Source organism: Pinus tabuliformis, chromosome 5_2, assembly GCF_031772625.1.
Source record: "Pinus tabuliformis cultivar Carrire ecotype Pingquan chromosome 5_2, CPIR1, whole genome shotgun sequence".
NCBI lineage: Eukaryota > Viridiplantae > Streptophyta > Pinopsida > Pinales > Pinaceae > Pinus > Pinus tabuliformis.
This window is the reverse complement of record NC_142306.1, coordinates 480,101,648-480,108,621: the sequence shown is the minus strand read 5'-3', so window position 1 is coordinate 480,108,621 and position 6,974 is coordinate 480,101,648.

Genomic DNA, 6,974 nt, shown 5'->3' with positions numbered 1-6,974 from the left:
TGCTCTGGCTATGACCATTATCGATAGTTTTGTTCTTTGGGATTATGCTTTTTATGTATTTGATGAATAGACTTTGAGCCTTTTGTAATCTATTATGTACTCTTTTATATTCCAATTAATGAAAGAAGCAATTTGGGATCCATATTGTATTGTTGTATTTCTTGTGGGTTATTTAAAATTTTAAATGAATGATCATTAGCCGGGTATTTTACTGTGATGATATGAATAGAATAACATGCTTGGATAGGACAGAGGATTGAGGGCTATGAGAAATTGATTTTTGCTAATTGAAGCTTCCTTGATACCCCCTTCGGCCCCATCTAACTTCAATCGCGGCACACCTCAGGTGAGACTCCTTGCCCCTCCGGGTAAGGTGAAAATTTCGACGTTGTCCTAGACTACAACGGAGCCTTGTTGGACCCTTGAGCCTAAACCCAAGGTCTCCTCACTATTGTCATTTTCATGCCAACAAATGGTTCCGTTGCCGGGACCTGAAATAAAAAAGAGGAGTTTGGAATATGGTATCGAGGAATTTTAAGAAATAAATACGAAACTGGTGGGATGACTAAGTGGATCGGTTTGTGTCACAACAAGCTGTCCTTCAAAGCTAAACTATCGCTAAGGTGAATGATGAGATCCTATACTCAGAAGCTGCAAGTGATCAGTACGACATCTTATGGTGTAAGTTCCCAGAAGATCTGTACAATTGGTTGTAGAGACTGCAAGTGAAGGATTGGCCACAAGGACAGATGCCATCCCGTCGCGGTTGGGCCCCACTGATCTTGCAGCGCTCCACCACCTAGACACCAATTGACAAGAGCGGTATATTTTGGGTATAGACTACTCTGGAGGGATATGTGATCGAGTTTGCAGTGGAAAGCTATCAGTCCTTCTCGAAGGCTGATGTTGTGTTCAGATCTCGGCTAAGAGGAAAATTGTTGAAGGAAGTACCTCTTTGGATTAAGATTCTAATGGTGGAAGAAGGCTTAATTTCTTTCCAAGGGTTGAGCATGGCAGCATAAAACCCCAATGCTAGGGGAAGCATCAAAAGGGGGAAATTATACTGAACAAGGGACTATGATGTCGTTGAAAGGATGGATGTAGAAGATTCATGGAGGGCTAGGGAAGTAAGAGCACAGAGGAGAGCGATGATAGCAGAGAAGTGGCAGGAAAGGGCCATGCAGGAAATGAAAGTGCAAGCGGAGGGACCACACCAAGCAGGAGTAGTGTCGAAGGGTCTAGAAGGAAGAGATGAGATGGCAGAGAACTCAAAGAAAGGAATAGAGATAGACAGGCCAGACAGAAGCCAGGAAGGTGATAGGAGCCCTCCCTCCCCAGTTGCAGGGGAGGTGTATTATGTAACTGGTCACAGTAATCTCGAGGAAGATATGGAAGATGAGATGTGTGATATTATGAGACAGTTGTTTGTGAAGGACAATGCGCCAGATGAAATTAAGCATCCAATCCCCTGAAGCTCATGTAGCATTCACCCCAACCTTCCCCTAGTACTTTACAATAGTCCTGGTAAATTTGTTTCTAAGTTGCTTAAAGTGATACAGATACGTAGTGTGCATGTTAGATATAAGACATATTTTGGTACCTCTAACAGTAGTGGGAATAGTGGTATTAGTAATCTAGGATTGAAAGGATCTCAACAACCTAGAACCCAAGGCTTTGTGCTTCTAGCACATGCTCAAGCCAGAATGGCAGGATCCTTTACCAGATACCCAGAGTTCTCTGGTAGAGGGAACGAGGATGTAGTGCAACACTAGTACCTATGTGAAGCCATATGGAGAGCTCACCAGACACCTGCAAATGTGAAATTGGTCTAATTTCAAACCACCCTTAGGGAGAGATCCCTAAGATGGTTTATCAAATGGGAAGAGTTAAACTAGAATCTGATCGTAGATGACATTAAGAAGAGCTTCGTGCAAGAATTCAAGTTGCCCCAAACAGATCAACAAAGATTGTCGAAGTTATGGGAGATAAAACAGCTGGAATGGAAAACTTCCTGGAAGTTGATGTAGAGGTTCAAGGATGTGATCATAAATTTGAGTTACATTATAGACCCCAATCACCAGAGGGATTGGTTTATCAAGGCACTCCTACCCCTTACCTGGACGCCTTTAAAACAACAGAAGATCGATACCCTGCACGATGCTCTGGAGCAAGCAACTTGCATAGAGGCTATGGCAGGATATCCACATGAGTATAGGGTCACAAGATCCGTCAATCATGGTGCTCCAGTACCAGATAGCCAGCCTAATGGATAAATTGAAAGACTTACAGTTGGTCTTCCCAGCGAAACCCAACGTGTGGTGCACCCATTTTTTGGTCGAAGGTCAATCGCAATTAGGTGCTCGAGACTGAGAGGCACGAGTACTACTTCAGGGTCTGTCAGACCATCAAGGGCTCCACCTACAACAGGAGTCACAGTAGTGGGATCTCAAGGGGCATGCACTGTGAGGTTTGTAGGAGCTATGGACACTCAACACATTTGTGTCCGATATTGTAGAAGTACTCAACCGTACCAAAAAATAACTATTGTGATTTTTGCACATCCATGACTCACCACACATACCAGTGTCGAGCATTGGATGCATTAGCAGAGCGGCTAGGTCGGTCGACCTTCAGGATCAATGAGACTACTTGCGGAGGGCAAGGAGGAGGAGGAACAAGAGGAGGAAGAACAGGGGGCAAGGGACCTATGCGATGCTACAGCTGCGACCAAGAAGGACATGTCGTCAAGGACTATCCTCTTCCAAGAATACCTTGATGCTCTCAATGTCAGTTTAATGCACACGCAATAGAGGATTGCCCCGAGTTGATTGCGAGGTGGGAAGAGTGAACCAGGCAAAGGGGGACTAACTTAATCAATGCAAAACCAAGGGCTACTGAAATAATTCCATTTTCCAACATAAACAAAGTCACCAGGGACGGAAAAAACATGGAGGCTGACTGGGGTGCGCCAGACCAAACCCCGATTGTTCAATTAACTTCCCCAAAATGATCATATGACCCTGGATAGCAGAAGCAATACTATCAAGAAGCAAAAAATTTGTTCGAAAACTTAGCGGAATCCCATAACGACAAGGTGTCAGAATTGGAAAAACCCACTGTTTCCCACCTGATCAAGGATGGTTTAGATTGTTCTTACATATTTTCAACAATGACCAGATGTTAGGAGAGCTACGCAGGAGTCTGAAAGTAGTTCTTCTGGAAGGAGAAATTGGGGAAGAAGGAATCTCAGCGAATCTGCCAGAGAAGCACACAAGAAGAGTCCGAAGAAATAAGAAGAGAACAAGCAGGGAATTCAAAATTGACGCACAAGTGACAGGATTCCAGATCAAAGATACAATGTTAGACCTGGGTTTGGACGTTAACATTCTGCCCAGGAAAACATGGGAGGCACTAGGGAAACCACAGTTGAAGTACTCACCAATCCAATTGCGGATGGCTAACCAGTACTGCATTCTTCCCATCGGAAGGCTGGAATAGGTGGAAGTAGATGTAGTAGGAGTGAAGATGCACACAGATTTTGAGGTGATAGATATAATGGGTGACAAAGATCCTTACCCAGCATTGCTCGACATTGAATGGGCTTATGAGAATTATGATATCATTGATATCAAGAATGATTTGATGATCTTTAAGGTGGAGGGGATGTGGGTGATACAACCACTAAATCCATACCAGGGGCCAAGATTCACGAAACCAGTAGATGACCGAAATGAACCTGGTATGCTAGACCAACTCTACCGATTAACAACAGAAAGGAGGGGGGATTACATCAATCCCACGGTGGAGGGATCAGTCAGTTGGAGGAGTATAAAGAGCTCATACGTTGGCTATGAGGTTGCATGGGATGCTTGGCAGAAAGGAGGATATGAAGTCAATACCAGACGTTGCGCTACGATATGTCGCATCAACTGGATTGGAATAGAGGTAAGTGATTATCCCACTTTCCATGGCATAGATTCGTAGATGTATTTCTAAATAAGGTTGATAGAACCATAAGAGAAAGCCACAAGGTACCATTGATGGACATTGCACTACAAGCAACCCCAGCACGTTGGTGGGGATCTCACCGCAACACCCTTCATGACTGGGATAAGATCAAGTGGGTCGTGAGAGAAAGGTTCAAGCAATAAGAGAACCGACTGTGAGAGAGTGTAAAATACAGGGGTGGCTATGATCCCTGGAAACACCTGGACAACTGCACAGATAGATGGAATAGGGAATGAATCCCGAAGGAACTATGGGTACACATGTTTATACACACCTTGGGTACAGTCCCTCGGGCGTGGTACATACAAGAAGAAATTCGAAGACAAATTGGGGACTGGGATGCATTGGAAAAACAATTTAGTAGTAGTTTCTCGTTCAAAGATAATGGTAGACAGCTAACTGAGGCTCTGTATGCCATCAAAATAATATTTTTCACATCAAGGCAATTGTGGGAAGGGTGCATTAACTAAAAGTTCCTACAATACTTTTATGAGTCAGGGTACCCAGAGTCCATGGCTTGCAGGAAGGTGAACGAAGATCTAGAGGAGGATGATCTAGATGGATTGAGACACCTGAAATTTTAGGAGACTGAAGGAGAAATGGATATTCAAGAAGGACCGGCAACAGATGCCCCTCACTTGCTCCCAGTAAAACTGCGAAAGCACAACATTGGAACGGAGGACAAACATAAGATGGCAGCAATTGGGGACTACTAGGATGAGCAAACAATTAAGGAAATTTTTTATCTATTGTAGGAGTATTAGGACTTATTCTCAACTTCAGTCGTGGAATTAAAAGGAATCAAAGGAGACATTGGAGAAATGAAGATTGTGCTAAATCTTGACACCAAGCTTGTGAAGCACGGACTGTATAGGCTGAATCCAAGAGTAAAAGAAAAGGTCAAGAAGGAGATATATAAGATGTTGGAAGTAGTACTAAACTTTCTGATAGACGAAGCAGAATGGATCAACCCAGTAGTGATCCAGAACAAAAAGGGTGCCACAAAGATAAGGGTCTGTGTAGACTACCACATCCTCAACAACAGTTGTGTACATGACCCATTCCCCACACCTTTCAGTGATGAGGTCTTGGATAACATTGCAGGGAATGAAGCCTACTCCTTCATATATGGGTTCTCAGGGTACCATCAAGTTCGAATAATAGAGGAGGACAAGAAGAAAACTACGTACACCACGGCTCGTATGCATACCACTTCATGCCATTTGGCCCAAAGAATGCACCTGTTGTTTTCTCTCGAATTGTTATGGTCGCATTCAGAGATTACATTCGCCGATTCTTGGAGGTATACATGGACGATTGGACAGTTTACAGCCTGTTGAATAAGCATGCCAACTTACTCAAAGTGATGTTTGATTGGTGTAGAAAGTTACAAATCTCTCTAAACCTGAAGAAGTGTATATTTGTAGTTCTGTTTGGTACATTGCTAGGCCACATCGTTTGAAAAGAGGGTGTTTGTGTGGATCTTGCAAAATTTGTGACAATAGTAAAGATGGACCTGCTGACCAATGTGAAGTAGTTGCGATCAGAGCTGGACCACACAGGGTATTATCGTCAATTCATCCACAACTATGCATCCATCACTGCTCCCAAGGAGAAGCTTCTCAAGAAGATGGAAACATTCAAATGGACGGAGACTTTTCAAGCAGCATTAAACATCCTGAAGGAAAAGTTGGTAAGTTCTCCCATCTTAGTATACCCAAACTGGAATAAGAAATTCCACGTACATATCGATGCATCGGGCATTGCTCTAGGGGCAATGTTAGCACAACCAGGGGAAGGGAACTTGGATCATCCAATTTACTTTGCAAGTAGGAAGTTGTCAACTGTAGAAAAGAACTACACCATGACTGAGAGAGAAGCATTAGCCATGGTATACTCCTTGCAAAATTTTCAGCACTATTTACTTGGAGCCCCATTCAAATTCTTCACAGATCACTCGACATTAAAATACTTGGTCAACAAGCCAGTCACAGGTGGTTGTTGTTGTTCCAGGAGTTTACAATCGAGCTCATCATTAAACTAGGCCGGTTGAATGTGGGAACTAATCACCTCTAAAGATTTGAATCAAGGGAAAGTGGGGGCTCCTTAGATGACCAACTACTAGACGTTGACTTATTCCACATAGAAGAAATACTATAATACTTGGAGGAAATCACAGTTTTCCTGGCCACAGGGAAATGTTCGGAGGGATATACCGCAACGCAGAAGAGACATATGGTGGTGCAAGCGACTGACTATCATCTTATCGCAGGACATTTATATAAGATGGGCCTTGATAAGGTCTTATGGTGGTGTCTCCTCTAGCACGAAAGGTAATATGTCCTATGGGAGTGCCACTCTGGGGTTGCGGGAGGACATGTCAGAGGAAAAGCAATGACGAGGAAGATTTTGCAAGCATGGTTATGGTGGCCTACACTCTACAAGGATTCCAAATAATATGCGAAAGGGTGTGATGTATGTCAGAGAGTTGGCAACCGTCGCATTGTGATGAGTTACCATTACATCTGGTACAAGCAATACAAATCTTTGAGAAGTGGGCAGTTGATTTCATCAATTCGTTCAATCCGTCGATGCGTCATTCTCAAGAACGGTATATCATCACAATTACCAAGTGTCTCAAGCAATGGGCGGAGGTGACACCAATGAAAGACTATACGGTAGACACAGCCGCGATGTTCGTTTTTGAAAACATCATCTCAAGGTTTGGGTGCCTAAAAGGCCTGATGAGTAACCAAGGAACTCATTTTATAAATGAAACAGTTGCGTTGCTCCTGCAGAATTTCTTAGTCCAATATCATAAGAGCAGTCCATACCACCCTCGGGCTAACGGGACGATCAAAGCCTTCAACAAGATACTTGAAAAGGGACTAACAAAGATATGTTCAGGGATTCGAGACGATTGGGATGAGTGTGTACTAGCCACGCTATGGGCATACAAAATGACA